This window comes from Mastigoproctus giganteus, chromosome 4, assembly GCF_048544385.1.
Source record: "Mastigoproctus giganteus isolate SK-2022 chromosome 4, ASM4854438v1, whole genome shotgun sequence".
In the NCBI taxonomy this organism is placed as follows: Eukaryota; Metazoa; Arthropoda; class Arachnida; order Uropygi; family Thelyphonidae; genus Mastigoproctus; species Mastigoproctus giganteus.
In genome coordinates, this window is record NC_143578.1 from 24,519,243 (window position 1) to 24,545,615 (window position 26,373).

At 36.6% G+C, this 26,373-nt stretch overlaps 1 long non-coding RNA gene across 1 annotated transcript in view; it reads right to left on the reverse strand.

Moving 5' to 3' along the window:
* Positions 1-23,930, reverse strand: part of LOC150086476 (uncharacterized) — a 130,245-nt gene extending 106,315 nt beyond the window's left edge. Inside the window, exon 1 of the long non-coding RNA XR_016546853.1 lies at positions 23,671-23,930. This is a non-coding gene — a long non-coding RNA (uncharacterized LOC150086476). The remainder of the gene's footprint in view (positions 1-23,670) is intronic.
* Between the last annotated feature and the right edge of the window lie 2,443 nt (positions 23,931-26,373).

Consider the following 26,373-nt stretch of genomic DNA (forward strand, 5'->3'; position numbering starts at 1 on the left):
CAATGCCTATTTCGACAAAAGAGCAGTTAACTACTCAGGAGAATGTTACCCGAACAATCTCAGTGATCTATATTGACAAACTAAGGTCAAAGTTCTCGTGAACTTCAAAAGCAGGGAAATTTGAATCCGAGAAAAAAGAAAAAAAAAAATATCACTCAGTATCAATGGATAAACTTAAAAGCATGTAGCCAACGACTGTTTGTTGTTGCTAAGCGACAATTGCTAAAGTAGCTCACTACGAGGTTTAACAAAGAACTGTATCAGTAGTCGCTGTTGCTTAGCAACACTTACTGGCAAAATGCTTATATACAAAAAAAAAAAAAAAGTTTCTTATTGCCCATGAAAACATAAACAAAGTATACCACATTTTTTTTAATACACTAACAGATAATTACACTTTAATGCATGCAAAGCAGTTGAAATAAGCTAATTTTCTGTAAGCATAAAAATACCTGTTTGATATTTATGATTATCTAAGCCACTAACATTACGATAATCATAGAATCCCGAATCATTAAAACTTGCGAAACTTAATACAGAGAGAGAGAGAGAGAGAGAGAGAGAGAGAGAGTAAAACGGAACCTTTTCCTTCAGTTGTACACCGAACGTCACTGTGCGTGTTTACATGAGACCTAATACACAGATCATGAATAAAACAATGAGGAACAGAGCTCCAGTGTCATTAACATAATTAAACGTTTGAGTAGAAAGACGAAGCAGCTTGGCATGGGTAATATGTGAATTAATAATACGGCCAGAGGAATACAAAGTAACTATGTGTACGGAACCATTACAGCAGCAGGTCTGTAATTGCAAGACAGCCATAAGCAAATGAAACACAGACGCTCTGTACATTAATTAGGTAATGACTGTGCACTGGAATTAGGCCTGATATCACGAATGTAGCTACACGATAACTCCACTAGCCTGCCTAATGTTATTAAAGGAACTACAAGCGTGTAACGAATTAACTAAATTAAAACATTTTAAAAGGATCAGTGAAAGATAGCGTCACGACTCGCATTTTTCGCTGCGACTCTTCAAGAAACGAAAGATGGCAAAGTTATTAATAATAATACTGTACACACACACACACACAAGGCAAAAGCGAGCCGGTTTCCTATCATCATTTCGCAACACTTAAATATTCTCGTTACCAGTGTGATGCACTAAGATTAATTAATTTTTTTGTCCCCTCCCGAATTAGTCGTGGCATAAATCTCAACTCCAATGACGTTTCGCAATGTTTATTCTTAATAAATTGGTGGCTGACGCAAATTTTCTTCACTCACACTAAACTCTATATTTTCATCTGTTTGTATGAATATCATTAAGAGAGTGAAGGAAAAATAACCGGAAAGCGAAGTAACATTAATAAATGCACCTTCTAATTACGTAACAAAAATAACTTTTAAATGGTGTTTAAAAAACCGACTTCTTTTTTTTTTTTAAGTTTTACAAACGGATATTTTGTGTATACTGCGCCGTAAAAAGTTGCGCAGCACCCTACTAAAGAGTGAATGTGAAAATGGATGCAAATGACAATTGCTGTTTTGTGTACACTGCGCTGCAAAAGGTTACGGAACACTCTACAAAACACTGAATGTGAAAATAGATGCAAATGACATTCTAAAGAATTCTGTGAATGGGCTCTCTGTTGTTGACAATTCTGATGACGGAATTCATATTCACCATTATTATAATTCTCAGTATAACATCTAATTCGTGTTCTTTGATGTTCAAAAGAACTGCCCATAAACGCTAGATGTCTTTTATAATTCCAAATAAGTCAATTTAAAGGATTATGGTTAGAGCTAAACGTTTGGATTGGCGCTAGGGCTAGGGCCAGGAAGTGTCAATGTACGTTGTTGTAGTGGTATTAGTAGTAATAATAGCAAATGATGCAAGAAAGCAAGCTTATATAGCATCAGCCAAAAAAACAACAGTTCATCCATCCGTACTCTCCAAGAATTTTAGTTCTTCCTTGATATCCAATCCATCCACTTCCACAACAGATAAGAGGCCTGTTCCAACAATGGCTCAAGGCAAATTTCTGCACATCTATCCTGCAACCATCCTTCCACAGCTGAATTTATATCCTCTCGTGTGTAGTCTCAGCAAGTGGAAGAATAACATTAACATTCAGCTTACTCAATCTATTCAAGGCTTTAAACACCTCAATCAGATCTCCCCGCAGGCGCCTAGTCTCGAGAAGCAGCAATTTGCTAAACTGAAGCCTTTCTAGGTAAGAGCACCCTTTTGTTCCATTCACCAATCCAGTTGTCCTTCTCTGCAACCGTTCCACTAGATCTACATCCTAAAGTGAAGCCTCCAGACCTGTACACAGCACTCAAGATGCAGCCTAACATTGGCTTATACAAAGGGATAATCACCTCTTTATCCCTGCTAGCAAAGTTTCTGTTGTAGTGGGGTTTTAGGCACAGGCTATATTTAATACGCCTATAAATTTCTTGTATCTGTGGTCGATTTTCCTGACGAAAAACTCCAGTTTCCGGGAGAAAAAACCATGCTACCCTCGTCTGACACCGAGTAACTCAGCCACTGCGCGAAAAAGGCCCATAAAAATCCCTCACGTCATCAACGGGATTCGAACTCAGGTATTTTCCATCCGGTGTGGGGAGGACGGCTATTGTGCCAATGCTACTAACTAGGGCAATGTGTGGCGTCTGTAAACTGTGTAGGCCACTTTGTTCCCAAATGTTTTGTATCCGAAACATTTGAGACTGAGGATATTTCGCACAGTCGATTATTTCATATAATCGATTTTAAAGGCACTATCTACAGTATACTGTAAAAGGAAAGTAGGAGAAACACAAATTAATAGAAAAATGCAGCAAGGCGTATAAAAAAAAAAAAAAGTTAGGTCTGTGAACAAGGCCATGCTGGCTGGGTGGATTAGCCATGCTACTTCTATATAACACCAATCACACTGATGTGATACATAGAAATTTCGGTGAAAAAAAAAATAAATAAAATGTCAATAAATTGGCTATTACATATTTTTTTTATATTTTCAGCACTTTATTCATTTTTGTTTTTTTTTATGAAACACCGATCACGAAAGGTATCAAAACCTATAGTACTTAGCACCGTGCATGGGGTGTGGGAGGGTGATGCCAGAAACTTTGCTCTGGTGACTTGGCTTCATTCATAATGCTTTATAGGCGGATCGTGATTTTATTATTATCATGTAGCAGCTATATTGACAGGGGGGGGGGTAATAAATATTGACAGGGGGGGTAATAAATGCAAAAAAAAAATTCGAAAAAAAATTACGGATAACTGAAATTTCGGATAACCGAAATTCTACTCAATTAAATTTTCGTTAAGGGGGGCCACAATCTGATAAACTAGCTCTTTCTCTCTATTGCTAATGTCAGACCCCCCATTTCAGAGTTCTACAGAAACGCAGCTGTTTGGACGAAAGCGAAGAGCAGCTTCGCTTACATTTATGTCACAGTAACAAAATTTACCCTGGGGAGAATAGATCCCGCTGGAACACTGGGAAATTGAGTGGACAACTACACTTTATGTAAAAGTAACCCGTCTGGTCGATGGCTATAAGGCTGAAGTTTATTGAAAATCCTGTCTCGGTTTAGTGCTCCCAAGTCTTCTCTGGGTCCCAAGTGCCTAAGAGAATCTCTGTATGAACGACTCTGGTACCACAGTGCAAGTTAAGCTGGCTTTCAAATGTACCTACAAACCATCGGTTGTTAGTATCAGTAATTTTAACATAATTGGGTATAAAAATAATTTCAACAGTCGTCTATATAATGCTAAAAAGAAACCTGTAGAGTCTGTTGGATATACAGTACTATAGTCTTTCGTTTTAACAAGCAGCAATATCCAATTTTAAATACATTCACTAGAACCGGTTGAACTCTTTTTTGGGTCGCTTATGGATACAATGATCCTTATGTGCCAAAAATAGAATATTTGATGTTTTGTTATCAGATGATGTAGGTTCATTAGCCGTTTGAGGGTGGGGTGGGGCGGGGGTTGGAATTCTGAAAGTAATCAAATGTAGATAATTAAACAAGGCCATTAGAAGCATCTGTAGTGATTATCGGGTGATAGAAGGATTGATATGCACATATATAAAAAGCTCATTTGGTATTGTGTTCTTCTAACGACAAGATCATTTGGACAGAGGTAATGAGTGTTTATAAACTCCGTAAATAAAGCGCCGGGATTTTGATGGTAAACGTCCCACTGATAGGGAAGATCGTTCAATCACTCCGGAAATATGATTGGTTGGACATTCTGATGCAACAAAGATAGGGTAGATAGTAAGAGGGCGTAATCTTCTTCCATCTTTCCCCTCTTCCCCCTCAAAAAGTCATCGTATATTTGCCGATACTAAACCTGCATCTTATCTCCCGGCCCTTAATACAACCGATCTAAATCCCCCTTTTGCAATATCTGACAATTACGATAATCCTCAATTCGCTTTCTCTGTTGATATCTACCAAAAAAACAAGGCGAAAACCGTGTCAATCTCTAAATGCATTACTGATACCGGTTAGCCTTACTGCTGAGAAGGCTATTATTGTGATGCTGACGTACCAAGAATAACGGCGACCTCCCACAACGTTTTAAGCGCACGGTGTCCTACAGCCTTATCAGAATGTCAACCTAATAATGAGTATTAATGACACTGCACACAGTAAGCCAAATCATCCACTGCTGGGAGAACATCTCTTAAAAGATATCACCGCCACAGAAACATCCACTGCCGTGTTACATTAAGATTACAACCAACGCGCATAAAACGTTCATAGGTTTAGATCAGCACTTAAACATCTTGTAGCTGGCTTACCCATCATAACAAATTGAGATCTCGATAGCTCCCAAAGTAAAACAAAGAAAAATACTGTAAGATTATTTACTGCGCTTTTGGAGTATTATAACTTTGTCTATATTTGACAAGGACATCGCTATATTTCCAGCTATTACTTACAAGAAGTACAGTTATCCATCGAAATGTTATTAAGAACATAAATATCGAGCTCTTCCACCAGATGGCACTTTCAACGGCGCACTGACCGATGGGGGGGGAAGGGGAGGAAATTGGCTGTCATATGTTAAAGTAACTGAAGGCTTACAATAATAGCCGAAACGCGATCTTATAAGTAATTTCTAAGGAACCACAAATCTCTCGGTAATAGTGTTACGTGTGCTAGACTTACCAGCTGATCTATCAATGTCAGGTGCACACGTGGACTATCCAGTCCAATTCGCTTCGTGGTACACTAACTATACGCTAAAAGATGAAGACGCCGGAGTAGGGCAGTTATAAATAAACCTGCGCATTCCTCTTTAGGGAAGATAGCATCTCTGAACCGGGCTAATGAAAAACTAATGGAAAATTTCGGAAGGTCTCTTGCAACAGTTAGTAATAGCGAGCATGCGCAAGTTGGACATCTGTCCCATGCGTATCAGTAACACCGACTGGAAATAATTTCGTTGTTTCGATGTTTGGGGAGGTATATTTAGAATTTCTGGAGTTCTAGCTTTTTATTTCGTTTCTACTAGTAAACTGCATTTATTTTTTCACTCTTTGAATTCAAGATGAATTGGACTTCCATATTCTGGAATTTATTCTGTCAATTCGTTAATATTTTCATTTTACGGAAAATGAGAAAAAACAAAACATCACTTCCATATCAAACGTATCATAGTAGATATAAAGATATAGATGTTTACACCATGAAAATGTCTAGGAACCCCAGATGTAGGGAAAAAAACAAACACGTTTCTACTAACTCTACTAAAATAAGTGAATTAACTCTGTTCTAAAAGTGTTGGAAGCAATCAAATGATTCTAGTTTTCTGTTTGAGAGTGGTTACGACGAACAATTAATGAGGATTATATTAATATAATTTAATACAATCCTCATTTAATTATATCATCTGTTATAGTGGACTGAGATCATTATCGTAAAAGTAGTTACAAGGATAATATACAACTCATTCTCCCATAATTAAAAAATCTGAAACAAGGGTTAACCCAAGCATTACTATACCGTTAAGAGAAAAATCGTGCATTATTTTACAAGAAATTAAAGATTCTATTCTATGTATATAAGTTTCCCAATTAATTTTCCACTACAAAACCAACAGCGTAATTGGTAAACTCACTTAAAAGTAAAAATATCCATGCACTTACATATTATAAATAATGTAAAATAAATCCAGTTAACAACTGTCCAAATTAATGCGCTTTTGTTTTTCCTATAAATGACCATGTCCATATACCTCCACGAGAAATGCATGGTGAACTCTGAACCCATTTAAGAAAAGTGAAAAGGTAAATTCCTTTGATTCGTGGGAACCGTATGGAAGCATAAAAATACATTTTTATTATCCGAAATTACATAGCCAAGTGGTCAAGCCAGAGTATAGTAACATACGCATTTAAGCTGACCGTGGATAGATCCCATGTGACTACTAAATAAGACAGCTGTAAAATGGGACCAGTTCGAATACATTTTATTTAAAGAGATATATCACAGGCAATTAGATGGTCTTGGACGAGTTGTGTGCGATTTTCTCTCTTGGAATACTGGGATTTCATCCCAAAAAATCCCCTCCTCCCTCATCGCTTTAGTTGCCTCGGCAGAAATTCTAAAAATTTACTAAAAACCTTGCTATAAACCTGTTACTCATTTTTATTCGTTAAAGTCCCTTATTTAGAATTAGCGTTCCTCATTTAATAAGATCAGCTGAAAACAGAAATCGGAGTACGTGGACCAGAAACCAGAAATATTAATACAACCCTTATCATAATGGGAACGTCGTGTCTTGAGGATTTCATACCTTCCAAACAACAGCCATTAAATAATGTCTTGACAACGAGCAGAATGGTCCACTCCACTCAACAACAGCATCTGGATTCAACAATCGCGAACCATCTTGCAATGCAGTTGGCATTAAGTGGACTATTAAGCGATTCGTCTTTTCAGTTCAACAACAACAACAAAAAAACAGCCTTTACTTAAGAAGTCCATAGTTAACTGGGCCTTTAGTCAACAGAAAATTTTTAAAGGTGTTTATCTAAAGATTTCTAATGGAATAAAGCTACATCTTATGGCTACATGAAACAAATCTTTGATTCATATGGCCATAAATTTTAACTAAATTAACGTTAATTTCCATTTTCACGGCAATTTTTTCTTCTTTTTAAACACAATGTCCCGTCGAAAACGAGTTTATAAATGGTTATGTGTTACGATAACTTAATACCACCATATTTACCACTCTTCGTTAATATACAGCCCACAAAAATGCAACCTTTTACTTTTTTTTTAAAGTTGGGCTAGCGTTGGGCGTTTAATTAATGTCACACTAGCCAAAATCATTTCAGCGGCAATCAAGTGAGACTTTATTTTGAAGTTCGTCTGCGTCTATAAATTACGTCAATTTCACTCTCTTGGCACGCATAGGAGAGCGCGTGCAAAATATCACAAGCTCGCAGGAGGCAGCGCGTGTCCCTGAAAGTGAACTCGTTACTGATAGGATCAACTGGGAAAATGTTTACTTCAGCATTCTTGTAGGCTTTAGCAAATTTAAATTAAATTCTCCCAAAGTATTACTGCAATACTACTTTCTCCTAGAAAAGCTCCTAGGCTCTAAAAAAAAAAAAATAAATAAATAAAATTCATTGCCTCGTCCCTACGAACTACAGAATGACGCAAAACAATGTACAAATACGTTGATCGACCTCCAGTAAATTAATGGTTCTATTTTGTTTTCCTCCGCGATTTAACAGTAGTCCATCTAGTAGGAGAAACACGAAATGAATAGGTTCATCATGGTGGAGTGTATCTATGTAGTCTTCATCCTTGTAGTAAAATTGCAATTTCGATTAAATGTGTTGGATAATTCCACTGTGTGTTAAAATGTTTTTGAAAAATTCCCAATAGATTCTCTTTAATGAATCCCAACACGGTTGCCATAAGATTGTAGCAATAGATTTTATTCACTGGAAAGTCAGAGGAGCGAGTAAAGATACCTTATAGGGAATTACAGATTTCTAAGATTTCTTTTTTAAATCTTTCTTTCAATGCTGGAATGTTAAGCACAAACGATAAATATCATTATACATTCAATTTAAAAATCTAACGCGATTTGCCTGCTTCTGTTGGAAATGTTTTGGTCTTTAAGTTATTTTTAATAATCATCTCGATTTAGATAACCAATAAATCACGTGGCCACCTTACAAAAGTACTTTTTTGAAATTGGTTATCAGTAATGGACGTCGGACGTAACTTCCGGAACTCTGAACCTGCACACAAGGAACTTCAGAATATCCAGGTGAGAGAGGATACTTCAAGTTTTTATTCATCAACCGGAAAACGTGCACGCTGCAGCAGATGGCGGCATGATCACAAAACTGTAATCACTGCCGAATTTATCAACCCAGAGAAGGCGCAGTTCGTAGTTTGGTATCTGGACATGTAATAGAATTTAATTATGACCCATCTACAGTATGACAATGATAGCAACTTGATTTTCTAACAAGATGGAATACAGTCAGACTGTTAAAGAAAGGACCTGGGAGTGATTGTGCAGCCAGAGAAGTTCATGGGGTTTTGTCAATGATATACAGGAATTTTGCTATGAGGGATAAGGAGGTGATTATTCCATTGTACAAGGCAATGGTCAGGCCACATCTTGAGTACTGCATACAGGTCTGGACGCCTCATTTTAGGAAGGATATAGAGATGCTGGAACGAGTACAGAGAAGAGAATGAGACTTGCGAGAGAAACAAAGGGTTACTCTTACCAAGAAAGGCTTCAGTTCTGCAAACTGCAACGTCTGGAGACTTGGCACATGCGAGGCGATCTGACTGAGGTGTTTAAACTTTGAACGGCTTGAGCAAACTCAATACTGATGGGATTCTTCCTCTTACTCAGACTATGTACATCAGGGGGTATAAATTCAAACTGAAGAAGGATGATTGCAGAATAGATATGCGGAAGTTTTCCTTCAGCCAACGGGTGGAAGAAGCTTCCATCCGTTGTTGTGGAAGTGGACAGTCTGAATAATTCAAAGCAGAACTAGACAAACTATTGGTGGGAATGGATAGATGAAACGGATTTTTTTTTTTTTTTTTTTTTTTGGCTGATACACTTGCTTTCTTGCATCATTTGCCGCTACTAATACTAATTACCAGAAGGTAGTTGGTTCATACTTGCGCACAGTGTTTCCTGGGAAGTGAGTTGTGGATCATCTCTGTGGCCACCATGATCCCCTTATTTGACTCTTTTGGATTTCACTCTCTCGAGATTCATCAAAGACCAGGTGCAGTCCACTTATGCAGGAACGATTATAGAATTTAAATAACGCGTTTGCAAAGCAGTTAGCAGCGTTGATAGGGACATGTTAGGGATTGATAGGGAGGAATTCGATTATCAGTCGGACATATGCAGAGTAACCAAAACGTGCTCACACTGAACAGCTCTATAAAAACTTGAAGGCATCCTCTATCATCTGGGTGTGGTTTCTATTGTATATCAAGCACCCTATTCACACAATAACGTTTTAGGACGTAAAGGAGGTTTGTGAACACCTTATATTAGTACGGTCAATGACAGTTACTCGTAGGTTGAAAAATAAAAATATATATATGCAATTTGAAGATCAATGACTCCAAAATCGCTGCTTCCGTAATATGGACAAAACCACAGGAAGGTTCTTGAGAAAAACTTATTTTGGGAAAGTAGGTGATAAATATCCTTAATTAAGCTGAACTTATATTGTACCATACTTACTATATCGAAATAACTGACATACCATTGATGACCTAATGGGAGTAAATGTGGGAATATTTACACGATTTCTTTAGGAATTTACCATCGAAATAGACTTCCAGATAAAAAGTACAGCTGTCCACTTGGATCTTATATCTCTTCCGATGAACAGAGGAAAAAACAATTTCTAACAGTCTATTAGAGTTATGGATTCTACAATATAATCACTTAGAAGTAGCTATAAAAACACCATCGATATACTGTTAATTCCAAATTATATTCGACAGCGATTTAGGGTGCTTATAAATTAATAGAATCAGTTTTACACCTAGTGGCTTCCAGCTTTTGGTTTGTGAACAGCTTATACCAATTAAAAAACATAGGCCGTTCATTTCGGAATAGAAAATTTTAACTATCACACGAAGTTAGTTATATACACAGGTTGATCATTTAATTCGCGTAATAGCAGCACCACCGTACAACATTCAAGTTTCTACATACTGCTGATAGATGTCAGAAGAGTATGTCCAAGAATACGCTGACACAGCTGCAAGTGGTCGTAAGTTAGGTGCTATAAGTGTGAACTTTTTGGAGCTGAATAATGGAAAAATTGAAGAAACTTTTTGTTATTCGGTATTGTTTTCGACAGGGTATGAGTGCTACAGAGACTGTGAAAGAAATGCCAGATATTTAAGGAGACAAGTGTTTGAAGAAAGCTGCAATTTAAGTGGCAAAGGAACATATCGACCACTGTCGAAGACTTATCCAGAAATGGCCTCCGGGAATGCTTCTACAAGTGGGTTCATCGATGGAACAAGTATATACACTTCGAAGGAGATTAGTTCGAAATGAAGAGAGCACCGGCAGATCTCAGCAACGATGGTTAAAATTAAGGTACGTCCATTCCACGAATTAAGTGATCAATCTGCGTATATTCCCGATTAGCTAGGACGTATATCTTTTGTCGTGCATTGTCATAAAATACGCTTTCCTTCCGGATTTTGAAAACTAAGGTTATAAGCACTCGGGATGGTGTTACTTCATGCCAGCAAAGTTCCTGTACAACATTGACAAAACCCCATGAGCTTTCCTGGTAGCCTGTTAGCCTTGCATTTTCCAATGTTAAACTTCACACAATACTCGTGTGACGTACGCATACGCTTTGACCATCATTTCCTTGTGGGCGTAACATTCCTTCCAGAATTCTGCAATGTATTCACCGATTTCGAGATAATTTAGGTCATGCATAATCTAGAAATGAAATAAATAAATTTAGTTCTTCTTTCAATCACTTTTTTTGTAAAAAAAAAATGTTTCAATTTATATAGTAAGCATTTTCCACTTATTAGGTCATGGTGCAGTTGTTTCATTACGTTGGAGTAGACTAAATTTCAATCAGTCATTTTGTTTGCTTTAACCGCTTTTTCTTTCCCTTTTTTCTTCTTTCTTTTGGCCTTTTTTTTTTTTTTGTCGTTCGAACTGTTGTACTGGTGTTTTACGTTACTCTCTAATTAAGCACTTTACTGTATCTTAACGTTAATTAAAGCCATGTAAAAATAGTGCTGCAGTGAAACTTCATATCGACCACCAATGTTTCGCAGATACGAAGGTTTAAAGAAATTTAAAGCTTCCAAAAACTCATTGAATTAAGCGAGTAACTTCAAATATTATAACTTAAATTATATGTTATCAAAAAAATACAAAAAAAAAAAATGAAAAAGAGATCACAAACGCCATCGTTGAAGTTGAGTCGAATCCGTGGTAGCACAGCATACTACGCTACCATCTTCTGAGATACCTTTGGGGATTACAATTTACGGTCACAGTTATAGATCACGGCATGACATAAGAGCCATCCTAATATTGACAGACTGAAGGGATTATTGGTCAAAGCAGAAGTGAATATTTCATTGGACACTGTGTATGGGAGATGGACTGTGTACATGGCTCTCTTGAGCAGCATATTTGGTATAATCACCGTTCTCTTCACAGCGGTGGAAAAGACATGAGTTCGAATCCCGTCAACAATTTTAGGAATTTTTGGGGGGCTTTTTCACAACGTGGCTGAGTTAGTGGGTCTCAAGCGAAGGTAGCATGGTTTTCTTCTGCAGGAAACTCGGGTTTTTCGTCCAGGAAGCAGCCATATCGACCACACAACTAATTACGCCACTACTAATACACACAATATGGCGTAAATTAATGATGTCCCTAAATCCTACGACAAACACACAACAATTGTGTACGGGTATAACTGTAAAGAAATGGCCCTTTCTCTAGAAAAATTAATTTTTTGTAGTGATCTGGGAGTTTACTCTTCAAGGCTCAAGAGGAGGCTAAGAATTCTCTGGAGCCTCGGCATTTTTTCACGCTATCATTCTGGGCCAGCTCAGTCCTAACTGTGTAAAAGCTGGTTAAATCATATTGATTTATCAGATGGAGGACGCAATCTTGAGTACTGCATATAAGTTCGAAGACCTAATTTTAGGAAGGGCGCAGATCTTCTGGAACAGATTCAGAGAAGAGCAACGAGATTGATGAAGGGAACGAAAGAGTGGTCTTACCACAGAAAGGTTTCAGTTTTGAAAATGCAGCTTCTAGAAACTGGGCACCTGCGAGGATACCTGATTGAAGTATTTAAGGCCTTGAATGGATTCTTCCTCTTGTTCAGATTACATACAAGATGGAGCATAAATTCAACTTGAAGACGGATGGCTGTAGAATAAATGTGCGGAAGTTTGCCTTCAGCAAGTGGTCGATTGTTGAAAGAAACTTTTATCTGTCATGGATGTGGGTAGTTTGAATAAATTCAAGGATGAACTAGACAAATTATTGGAGGAAGTGTACAGGTGATGTGGGAAGGATTTTTTTTTTTTTTTTTGGCTGGTGCTTTATAAGCTTGCTTTCTTGCATCATTTGCCACTACTACTATTAATGTGTTTGATTGTGTGTGAATCCAGGCAAACCTATCAATCCCCTCCTCTCGTCAAAGAAAAACATCAATAATTTTGCTTTATTTTACAAATATATATTTTTATTTTCGATATGTATTATTATCAATAAACAAAATTAACAAATACAGTATTCAAGCAAAAACAATTACTATAAGAAAAGGGACTTTTTATAATTCAGTTTTATAATGCACTTCCGGACTACTGTCTATTCAATTTTCTTTTTTTTACAGAATTGGATAGTGGTTGAAAGCAAGAGTTGAAAACGGGATTTTCGTTGCCCTGTTTAACATAAAACAGAACGCGGAATTTGCATTTGTAAATCGGGACGGCTGGCAAACTACTGACTGATAATCTAATCCAACCTTCAGAGTATTGGATGTATTTTTTTCATATTATTATATGTATGAGGTTTTTAACTACAATAAAATTCCAACAGGATTAATATAATGCTTGACAAAATTAAGAGAACATATAGAAAACGTGGTGTAGCTCGTGTTACTTGCGATGAGGTGGGACAAAATTTGGTATGACGGTATACAATACCATAGAATACGACGAAATAAGGAGACTGAGAGAAACTTCGGACAAGTATAAGGGATATTTATAGGGGTTGCATAAGAATTACCGAAAAGGTCACACAGAAGTCGATACAAGATACTCGAAAACATCGTCACATGACGTCGGTACGGCCTATGATCCCCTCCAATGGCTAAACAGGCCAGACAGGAGCGGACCATTCTCGATATGAGGGTATCTATAAGATTCGGTGGCAACAAATCCCATTCTTCCATCAGCTCACCAAGTGACCGAAGAGGCCCAAGGGCGTCCCACACTGGATTGATCGGATTTAAGTCTGTGATCGTGCTGGTATCTTCAGTTTCAAGATATTCCTCTATAACTTGGAATTGTCGTCCATGACAATGCAAAATTTTTGAAAATCTGGGCCAACAGCACCCCTAAAAAAAGTCGCACATAGGTTTAGAGGATCTGTTCTTGGTGCCTCTGCGCAGTTACGGTACCCCTATCAAAAACATGAAAGGGGGAGGGGGTGCGGCCATTGATCATTATTCCGACTCACACGAGAACACCGCCTCCACCGTACGTTTCCCTTCCTCTTACGTTGGAGGGATGGTACTACATTCCCCATTGTCTCCAGATGAAATCTAAAATCAGCTTGTAGACTAAACCGGGACTCAGAGAACAGAACTGTACCCCATTTGTCAGGGCTCCATCCAAGTCACATGTTCATGGCACCAGTTTAAAAGAGTGGTTTGGAGTTAATGGGATTTCAACAGTGAACTTTTAAATTCCATTCTGTCGATTGTTGATAATATTATATTTATAAAATAGAAAATAATTAGGGCATTTTACTCCATACTTACTTTTAAAGTTCTGGGATGAGAAAAAAACAGAGCTTTAGTGTTCTTAAATTATAGGAAGAATCACGGTTGAATGTAAGCGATCCAAAAATTAATTGGATCAATATTTTTCAGAAATAAATTGCAGTGGGCACAGAATTTTGTATCTGAAGAGAACTTGTTTTCTTCTTTCGTTGCTCCAAATTTCAGCTCAACATTGTACGTACAGTATTCGCAGGCGTAGCGCAGTGATTATAAGTCCTGTCTTCCTTCCCTACCGGGTAGAAAAGTCTAGGATTCGAATCCCGCTAATGATGCGAGGAACTTTTATGGGCTTTTTTTTTTTTCACTCTGTGGCCGGGTTAGTCAGTTTCTGGCGTGGATAGCAAAGTCAGCCCCCTCCCGAAAACTCGGGGTTTTTTCCAGCAAAGCAGGCAAATCGATCAGAAGACACGACCAAATTTTCGGATATAATACATATGGACAGATTATTTAGTTCTCTGGTGGCCCTAATACGATAAAAAAAAAAATTCCACTTATAGTAAGTCACTATTTCAAGGCATGAATTCTGAGGGAATTATTACTACTTTAGCTCAAATACAGTGTTTAAAACAATCTAGTATTAATATGGCCAAATGATTCAACGAAGTAGACCTTTCTACATCTTCAAAAAAATAAAAAAATAAATAAAAATACAAATCACTCATGCTTTTCCTATCGCCAAAAGCAACCTTCCAATTCCGCCTTGAACTGAATCCCAGACCTAAAGCGAATGGGATAACTTATTGCTCATCCCCTTCAAGGCATTATACAACTCAGATTTCCCCCACAAAAGAGGTCGAGTTGGCAAACTTCGTAATTCGCATCATTTAAGTCGTTCCTCATAAAGACAACTATATGGCTGGTACGAATCTGGATGCCCCTCTTTGAACCCTCTTTACAAGCTCAATGCCCCCCCTTTTTTTAGTGCAACCTCCAAACTTGAATACAATATTCAAAGTGAGGTCTTGCCACTCTTATACAGAGGAATGATAGCATAATTCTCCCTGCTCGAAAACAATAAATTACTGTTTGAATGATATAACGCCTTCCTAGCATGTTTACACTGCATGGTAAACTTCATATTTGACTATATCCTAATCCCTAAGTGTCTTTTTAAACCACCCTTAATTGATCCCACTCCTAGTCTACAAATTACTCTCCTACAGGCCACCGTAACCAAGTGGTCGGTGAGGCGCATAAGCATACGTGCTTTGAGTGACCGGGATTCAGCCAATAACTGCTAAATACGGTGCAGTTTCTTGTATTCTCTCTATCTTGTGAACTTCTCTGATCCTGTGGTCGCCATGAAGTATAAACAGAATTATTTTACAGCTTTTGTTTCCCAAATACAAAACCTTACATTTCGATGCCATAATCTTTACTTCTCATTTCTGAGAAATATTTGCGGTTTGAACCAATTGAACCAATCCTTTTGAACCAATGTAGCCTGGTTCTGGTCATTAATGTCTCTCTTGTCCACCCCGCAACGCACAAATCATCAGTATTTTTAATCCCAAAGTTAGATTCACAATTCAAAAGAGTGGTGCTACACAAAGGTAAAAAAAAAAAAGTAAACTGCAGCCATTATCAACCCACTGCAGGATGGAAGTCTCTACAACAATTCATGCTGAGGGAAATGGACCATAATCTGCCACGCTGGTCCAGTGCGGGTTGGCAGTTCGACCGTATTTAGCAGTCAGGGGCTTGAACCCCGGTCTACTCAAAGAGCGTGTGTTACTGCACTCCCGCTACTGACCACTCGGCTACAGAGGCAAAGGTACTGATAGCTAACTGGCCAGATAAAACACTTGCAACATAACCTTACACACACACACTCCGCAGACTACATCTGGTACATTAGTACTACCATCTGGCCTTTTTACAGTTTTGTAACACCAGAAAATATCATGGCCGAGTTCAACTAGCGGTCAGGAACCGCCAGACATAACAGACTACATACTTTCCTAACTGTCGTCTTTCCTCTTTTAATTCCTCTTCTATTTATTCCTCTTCTATTTCTGGTATGGGTGAGGTGTGAACACACACACACACACACAGTCCACAGAAACGCCGACAGCCAACTCCTCGATCACTTGGTAAGCTAAGGTCTACGCTGGTGGAAAAATGCGATTTGTGGTCACAGAATCTTATAGACACCCTTATATCGAGCATGGTTCACCGCTGTCAGGCCTGTTTAGCCGTTGGAAGAGATCATACGCCATACTGATGTCATGATCATATTTTCGAGCATCTTGTATCGACTTCTGTAATGTGATCCTTTTTGGTAATTCTTATACAACCCCTATAAATGCCCCTTATACCATTACAAAGTTTCTTGCTGTCTCTCATTCCATCGTTATTCTGTGGTACACCACTATACCAAATTTTATGGTTCATTACATTACAAAATTTCTTCAGTTCTGAGATGCCACCCACTCCTGAAAAATAGAAGCAATCCCAGATCATGATGGCACCATTTTTTTTTTTTTTTTTTTTCTTCAGTTGGTCGTCTCACAAACTCTAGTTCAGATTTCCATTCATCACACAGTACGTTTTTCCACTCTTCAACTGTCCAATTGTCCAATGCTCTAAGGGCTCTTAGCCCAAGCCAAAGGTTTATTTCGATTTTTCAGACCATGAAGTCCTGCTTGTTTAAGGCGAAGAAGTTTTACAGTGGATGTAGACCTGGGAATTTGTGTTCTCATTGAACTCTGCTCAAATTTCAGGTGCAGTAAGTCGTGGATTGTATTTAGAAATCGATGTTATGGTCTTATCTTATGCTTCCTTTGTTACGCGCGGTTATCCTAAACATGGTTTGTCGTTTAAATTGCTAATCTCCTCTAAATGTATTTTGTCGAATGATAGTGTGTACTCCTTTAAATGTAACAACTAATTTATTTCCAATAATACTTCTCATGGAATAACTTTCTTTATACAGAGTTATAAGAGCACTTCATTTTTTCAACACTCACTTCCTTATTTTTTGCCATGTTTATCACGAACTACACAAAACTTCCACAAACACTCTTTCTGAATGAAGGGTGTTCGATTTCATAAGTTAACAGCTCTTACTCCTTAATTTATATTATTGCAAACCACTCTAGAATCGTCCACAGTCTTCTATAATATTGAAACAATACTCCCAATTTCTAGAATCATCAACAACGTTCAGGAACCTTCTACAATGCTCTGCCATATTCAGGAGTAGAGTCTTCTGTACCTTTCTGGAATATTCTCGAATATTCTAGAAATTTCTTATACTTAAGATTTTTGATTTTTATACATAGTAAAAAATAATTTAATAAAAATTGGTAAACCAGTTAGTCCTACTTTAATAAAAACTTTGAAAATTAAGAAAAATGAAATGTGATCCAAACTTTTAGACGGGAGTGTATATTCTCTTGTGATATTTCAGGTCTTTTCTACTGGAACAGTAACTGATATCTATTATTGGTTCATGCATGCTGTCCAAACAGCAATATGTCACTGACATCAACATGGCTACTCTAAGACCCCCGGATATGAGAATCCATCCAGGCCACTGCGACCGTAGGTCAGCAAATACAGACAGTTCCATTAGGTAATGAAGAGGATAATAGAAGTCTTAATGAACGCTGGTGATTGATGTTGTGCGGTGATGAAAAGAGCAAACATCGACTGCGAAGGTGATCTTACCATGACAATTAACCGGTTGTCTTCTTGATTGTAGCGCCCTCATACGAGCACTGCGATAAGAAAGAGGATTAGGTCTAAGGCTAAATATAAAAAGAAAGAAAAAAAAAAAAAGAAGCGAACTACGTGGGTTGCTCATCCGCTGACGACGATCCATCAGAGCAGTTCATAAGCGCTTCCATAAAATGCTTCGGATAATGGTTGCCATTAGTTACCACCTGAGGAAAACCCATCGGTCGCGACCTCTCGACGCAAGGGGGTTTGCTGTCGATCACCCCGAGCAGCTGTTTTTTACAGTCATAGTCAGCTAGGTACCTTCCCCCAACATTCATCCCTACCACGAACGCGACAGTGAAAGGTCCGTATTGACTTGGACACACCGATTGCAAAGGTGTACACAACCGACAAGATGATGTTTGATTCAAGGAATAAATATGTTTTGATAACGCAGCAGCTTACACTCTGCTCAACCAGGGATTAGAACTGCTAAAAAAATCCTGGTTTAAAACCAATTTCAAGTTAATGGAGCAAGGAATCTCTTTTAAAGTTTAGTGTTATCTTTCGGCAGATTAATGCAAAAAAAAAGTTTAATATTTGTTTTCATATTCAAGCAAAAGTACTTCAAGTTGCCTCAATGTGCCAATTTATTCCATTGAGGCAAGGATTATGGTATCGATCATGGCAGCGACATAACCAGATATTCTTCAATTATTATTACGTTTGGTTTCAATTAAACGCTTGCGAAGACCATTGAAAAAAGTTCGACTAGTGATCACTAAAGAAAAATTTTATAATTTTTCTAATAAGCCTTTCTTTTATATGGGTATTATGATAATAATAATAAAATAAAATCGCATTGTATTGAGTTACAAATCCAGCTAATTGTAATACCTTCTGAATCACTTTGTCACGTGCTAAAAAGACCCTTACAATTCCCTGTTCTAAGTGGAAAACTAAAAACAGTTTTACATATAAGATGTTGATATAACGAATATAATTAGAACTATATAAAGAATTTCGCATCTTTTCAAATCCTATGATCTTCTACGTGGATTTAACTCAAGGCTCTATTGGAAAGACTACTTATGAAAACCTTGGAGTCGTTTTAATTTTCAGTCAGATTGTTTTTTTTGCTTTTGTTTCTTTTTAATAGTTTCAGGTTTTATTACTATATTTTCCCTTTATCCTAATTCACTATTTGAAATAAGTAATTTACGTTACTTGTTTCAAATCTAGTTTCTACTCATTCATCTGCCCCCATCAAGGAAGGCAATCTTACATGGCAATCCGACATTGTCTTTTTTTCACTCTTGCGCTTCCTAATTTTGTTATTTTATTCATGTTTGGCCTTAGTTTTATAGATACCATCGCTGGACTTCAGAATTCATTTAGATCTACTTAGGTTCTATTTTTTTTTAAATATAAATAATTAATATAAATAATTAATCTTAAATTAATATAAATAATTTAAGATTTTTGAGCAGAAGCTCCCAATGATTCTAGAGGAACTGGTAAAGTGCTCCTAATAGTATTATAGGGTTTCAATACCCTTTTGTATTTGGGATCATCATGAAAATAAATAAAACTATCTTCACAAAATGTTTCGCTTCGAAATTTTGCAGATTATTATTTTTTTTTAACTAGAAAAACTTATAAATAAAAAATAAAAGTAAAGTTCTTAATTAGGATTACAGTCTATGATTCGACCGAATTTTGAGGACAGCCAATGTCCTTAAAACTCCGTTTTAATGATGCAGTTCTCCAAGAGACCTTTTCAAACTATCACATTCTATTGAGTTACAAATCCAGCTAATTGGAATACCTTCTGAATCACTTTGTCACGTGCCAGAATCCCCCTTACAGTCCCCGTTAAATACACCCGTTAAAGTTCATTTGCCGAAACAAGCCACAAGCGTTCGAAGAACGTACCTAAATCCTTCGATAAACAAAGCATCTCATTCCTATGCAAATCAAGTAGGGAGTGGCAAAAAGGAAGAATAAAAAAAAAAGGGAAAAAGCGTAAGGGAAAAAAAAAATAAAATAACAACATAAGAACTACAGGCGGCAGGGGGTGACAAATTAGGCAGCCGACTAATTTTCTTTCTTCTCCGACGCTATCTTCGGTAATCGGCCCAAGGTGTACCTGAATAGAATTACTAAATCAAGTTAACAGCGTCAACGTTAAACGAAACCCTCTTCTAGGGCCCAATATTTCCTCCGAGAATGGAATGTAAATGGTTTGAACAGTCGATTCTGCGGCCAACCTTAGAGACGATATTGATGGGAGACTAAGAGAGAGCGAAGGTAAAAAAAAAAAAAAAAAAAAAAAGAAAAAGAAAGAAAGAAAAAAAAAAGGCTACAATTATCAAAGCCAGCTCTCCATCTGGCGGTTTTCCTGCGCCTGGTCTCCAGTTTTCAATCAACGCTTCGATCGATCGCTCCATGCACGTAAGATATAGGCAACAGATAAGGAGAGGGTCCAGAAATTAAAGTTCTTATTTCATACACACTGCTTTGTAAAGGAAAGCTTTTAGACTACCTTAGTAAACTAAGCCTTTAAGTTGGGGGAAAATTTAAAAGACGCATTCTGTAAGAATGTACACACTTCGTTGTGTATTCCAGGGTAGGCTGCTGGCTGGTTGGGGGGAGAATACTGGGGAGAGAAAGTCTTATTAGGATTTTACAGAGTGTTGTGAAAAGTACGGTATATACAAGGCCGTTTCATTTTGATCTCTGGATTCATAAGGGTAACAATGAAAGGAAAATTTCTTGAGAAGTTGAATTAATTTCTGCCCTTAGTGAAGGCGTCAGAATCTTTTTCCTATTTATCGACTTTAAGCTGATATTAAATTTTCCTCGCTGCAATATGTACTGTTTCAATGCCAAAATTATTTTCAATGAGAACTACCTTTAGTGCAAGGCTTTACTTCGAATATTTTCACTTTTGAGAGGTGGAGAGATTTTTTTATTTTTTATAAGTAAAGAATTTTACCTTTAATTCTAATTTTTTTTAACTTCATTTTCCCGAGCGTTTCGATTTAATGGTGTCTCTAAAATTCTGTTATTTGTTGGGGGGAAAAAAAGTCACTCTCAAGGATCCTGTTCGTATTCACAATATGCAGTCCCTTGTGACCAAGAGAACACCTGCCTCTAGTAAGATTCACACATAATGCATCTCCATACGTTATTTCTGTCACCAAACCCAAAGAGTAATGCACCGCCCTATCAACGAGAATTCGATGAATTTTAAGGAAGAATCATTGTTTTTCAATTTCCCCTCTGCTATGTTTATTCTTACACTTTCCTCTAGAAAAATACCTTTTCTGGTAGATTCGAAATGAGGAGGCGGTGTAGATCTCATTCAGAAAACTCCGAATCAAAATGAACACCTGTCTGAACTCGAAATCGTTATGTGCATATGGCCTTCCAAGTTTCTTATGGGAACAGCTAAATGGATGCCCCTTATATAATGTTTTATATATTCTTCATGCAGATTGTTTCTCTTGTTTTTTTTGCTTTTCTTTTTTTTTAAATCGGAAATGGATTTTTCGTCCTTAACGGTAAAATTCTACAGGAAATTAATATTTCTGTAATTCATCACAAATTTGGCAGAAAGGAGGCGTATACAGGTTTCGTTTCAAAATCTAAGGGCACTCAAATACGATATAAACTGAGAACCGTTCCTTATATTTTATTATACGTTAACAAAATTATGTAAAAACAAATTAATTTTTACTAGGCGAAGTCAATTTTTAACGTTTATCAACTTCATAAAATTTCATGTACATAAAAATGTTATTTGGAATACGATACTAAATTTGGAATACGAAAACTGGCATTGAATTGCTCTTAGGAACAATCCGAGAGAGACTAGTTGCGTTCGTATATTATCATTCCACGACATGCAATTTGCTTCCAACTAAACGGTAACTTTATTGAATCGCCAAACACACCACTATAGGTCATTTGATGTAATCATTTCTAAGGCAACACAATATCAAACATGAATACGAGACTACGTGGCCAGAATGGCTGATAGCCTCACGTACCGATATTCTAGTAGACCAGAATCTACATAATGAGATAAAAACATTTTTTTATGTGTAGATGAAGACGAAATTTTTCTAATGCTGAGAAGATATTTCTTCGATTTTTTTTTAAATTTAATATTTTCAATTTGTTAGACAGCGAACGAAAAAAAAAAAAATCAAAAGATACAAGCAGCAGACGATATCATGCACGCGACTCCATGTTTATTATTTATCTCTCTCTGTGTGTTTATATAAATAATTGCAGAAAATAACTGATAAAAAGTTAAAATAATATTATTTTATTTGCTAAGAAGGTTAAAATTACTTTTCTAAGCATTTTATCTGCAACTATTACAACTTTGTAAATGCAAAATTGACTAAATATATACAGGGTGGTCAAAGCCCTGCGCCGGTTTTAAATTTTATGATAGAACCATTTAGTAAAAATTATATGAAAGTTCAAGTCTTAAAAGTTTTTTATATAATAATTTCATCCTAAATTTGATTTTTCTTTTGTTGTGTTTATATTTTATCAATTTCTCTTTTATTTGAGAAGAAAGTTCGCTACTCATTATAAAAAAATGATGCATCCCATAAAAAGTCAATAAGTAGGTGGATGAAAAATTTTAAAGAAACTCGATCAATTAATGACAAACTGGGAGACCCCGAATGATGGCGGCCATGTTGAAGTATAATAATTAAAAACTGCATTAAGAATAAGACTTGAAATTTCATTTAATTTTCACTAAATAGTTCCAATTTTACTAATAATTTCACAGCACCAAAAACACAACTATGAAGACAAAAACTTAAAGTTGAAACAACAAGCACGTCAGTTAATTTGAGGAAAAGAGAGAGAGAAGAAGAAATAAAAATAAAAAGAAGTTGTAGCACCATTTGACTCAGCCCACCAAAGATCGCTGACATTCAAGTTTTTGTTAAAGTTAAATGAGTCTGCAAACTTTAGATGATGAAATGGTAAAAATTTTTCACTAAAAAGAAAACTAATTATTGAAATATAGGCTCTAACCTTTTCCTGTTCACATGATGCTATAAAATAACCACTTAATATGTATTCTATAATACTTGCATGGACAATTAAGGATAAAGGATCTCTTTTGTAATAAAAAAAAAGTAAAATGCACGTGCAGTACCAGGAAAGAACTCATTTATATAAATAACATTTTTACTGCATAATACTTTCCATAATCATGCACAATTGATCTAATTGAGTATTCAGAGGGCTGGCTACATATTTGATTGGTCGTGCCTAGTAGTGAATAACTAATAGTCATTATCAAGAAATATTAATAAATGAACAAGTCCATTTATGTTACCTAAAAAGCAATCCATGAAACACCGATAAAAAGCCAATTTCGTTTCTATGGTAACCACTTTCTCACTCTAACATTACTGTTATTATGCTATGGTTTGATCACACGACTATAAACTATATCTCTGAATTAAGTACTTTTTTTTCGAACTGATTGCGTAATGGAGAGGAAGTGGGAGGATGGGGGGGTTAAAAAGAAATTTATTTCTCATTTTTCGCTGTAGAGAGGGCAAAGCTAGTTAATCCTCAAATGACCATTGCCCTGGCAGCAATGTCAACAGTTATGGATTTATTCATCCAAGACATACCAGAGTAACGGATAAATTTGCATATCTGTTAATTGTAGACGTCAAAGTGATACACCAAAAGTTCTAATTTACAATGACACATTCTTTTTCTCAATAAAAATTCAATTTCTGACTTTCAACCAAATGAAAGCTCTTTCTTATTCCCTATGGAGTCACCACTGCCAAAATAATACTTAACACAAGACTAACCTAACATACCTTTTATGAAACTTGCGTCGATCGAGTTATCTCTTTACCCGTCCGCTGTCGACCTCACCACCTGTGCGCTAGTTCCGAGAGCACTCCGTCGTGTCGACGAACGCTGCTAGCACGACGGTACATGCTGACCAAGAAGGTTCATGCTGCCGTACACAACCACGCCGACCAAACCGATCACTATGCCAGCCTCCGGCTCAAGCATAACTCACGAAGAATGGGAGTATAATGAGCTCACGACCGCTAACACCCTGCTTTCGTACACCCTGGAAACATGGGAAGAACACCAAACCAACAGACACACAGAATGAAGTAGTTCCCAGGTAGTAGATGCACGACACTGCCATCTATCGAAACAATCTCGTACCACGTTTGATTTGGAAATATTGTGGATATATCGTTATAATTTCATTTTCCAGTGTCACAAGAATTTTTAAACTATTCGCAATATTTATGTAAAAATAATAAATATTTTAATATTGATATTAAACTAAATCTTGAGGAAGCAACTTTTTTTTTTTTTTGTACTTTAGAGTCATAATTTGCGTACTGTATTTTTTGGTATGAAAATACATTTCAGCATTAGAGAAATTTAAAATACACTATAATTAATTAAAATATATTAATTTGCTAATTTAGTTTACAATAAAAATTACTGTTCTTACACAAAAATGGGTCCAAATCAACTCGTTGTCCAGTGTATAATTACACAGTACGAAGCAATGGCGTAATGGGTGCAGAAGATACAACTTTGTTCCTGTACAAGCATAGCATAGGACCCGGATCACAAAGTAAATGAAAAAAAATTAATTAATTAATTAATTTAAAAAAAGTAATAATTCTAAAATAAGAAAAGGGTTAAATAAAACTGTTCTTTTTACTAATCAAAAATTTCCGTTACGTGTGTTTGCTGCCAAGGCCGAGAAATTATTAATTAGTGTAATATTTTGAACCCTTACTCCCATTATTATTATTAGGGTCCTGAGCTGGATATCATCATTCTTCTTTTTCTTGCCTTCTTTGTGATTCCCTTCTATTGTGATTCTCTCTCTCTCTCTCTCTCTCTCTCTATCTCAGGGTAGCGTGGGAATTTTTATTTATTTATTTTTTGGCTAGTGCAGCATAAGCCTCAGGCTTCCTTGCACCATATGGCTAATAATAATAATAATAATAATTCGCCCCAATCAGGGAGAAATAATAATAATAATAATAATGTTATTATTAGCTATATGGTGCAAGGAAGCCTGAGGCTTATGCTGCACCAGACAAAAGAATTCCAGAGTTACCCTGAGGGAGATAGAGATAAAAGTAGAAGGAAATCGCCAAGAAAGAGAAGAATGATGATATCCAGCTCAGGACCCTGGGTGTGCCAAGCCCATACTCACCAGATGTGAGCCCTTGGGGATATGTTTAAATATGCTGTATTAAACTAAAAAGGGAGTTTAGGACTGAAAGCCTCAGACTATTGGAAATTTGCTAGACAAGATCGCTTGATCGTATGTCGCTCGATTGTATGTCGTACTATTAACTGATAATAACATATGCGTATATATACTAGTATCCAAAAGCTAAGTTGAAACATTAAAATCAGAGCTATCGAAAAAAAAATTATTAAAATCAGCATATTAAGGAATCATGCAAAACAAATTAAAAACTCGACTAACATCATATTTATAAAAAATCGCAAATTAAATTAATATATTTATTACACAACGATAGTATTTGATCGTGGTAAGTAATTATCAGCGTAATAAGTGTACTAATCAGTAGTTGAGTGTTAATTAAACCCGAGAACAATTTTAAACCACTCTTTAAAGTTATGATAGTGTCATAGGCGGCTCTAGACCATCTGCCAGGATCTGACACCTTAGATGAACCATGAAATCGGTGAACTATGGAATCGGCACAGTCAAACTCCAAGAGCACGTACGAGATGAAATTTTTGTAAATTAGAAGCTCTGTACGACCGCCTAACTCGTATATATGGGCCACCCTTCATTACAGTCACATAATTATATTAAAAAAAATATCTGTAAGTCAACCTTTGGAAATAAACATATTCAGAATTTTTAGGCCGTCAAAAACAAGGGTCCTGGGCCTAAAACCCATGATTTTAAATATAATGTATAAGAATGATCGAATAAATGATGAGATTCAGAAACCTGGGAAAAAACTTTCTCATGTCAAAGAACTCATTAATAAAGTCTGAAAAATTTTGTAAATGGATACACTCACTGGACAGTTTATTGGGTATGCCTCATTGTGAATCTTCAGTTTGGGTGTAATGTTAAAATTTTTCAAAAGGGTTCAACTTAGGGTTTGCTACATCTGCAGTTTTTATGAAAGTTATAGTATGTCCATCAGTAATCTTCATTATATTAAAGATTATTGATAACAAGAGATTGTTTAGAAACTCCTTTTTAAAAATAATTCACCTCTATAAATTGCGCAACTAATGGATAGTATACGAGTTTTACCACTTGTTACTCGTTTTGGCATGGTCTGGGTTTGATACCTGTCGACGACTGGACGAATTTCTAAAGTTCTCTTCAGTCGAGGCTGTAATTAGCCGATCTCGGGAGGAGGAATAGAATTCCCCCGGGTAAGTTATTCCGGGTTTTTCAGCTGGCACTACATGCAAATCGGACTGGTGCTGTTGCGATCATGTTTCATAAGTTTGAAAATAAATGGAAGTGGTAGGTTGTA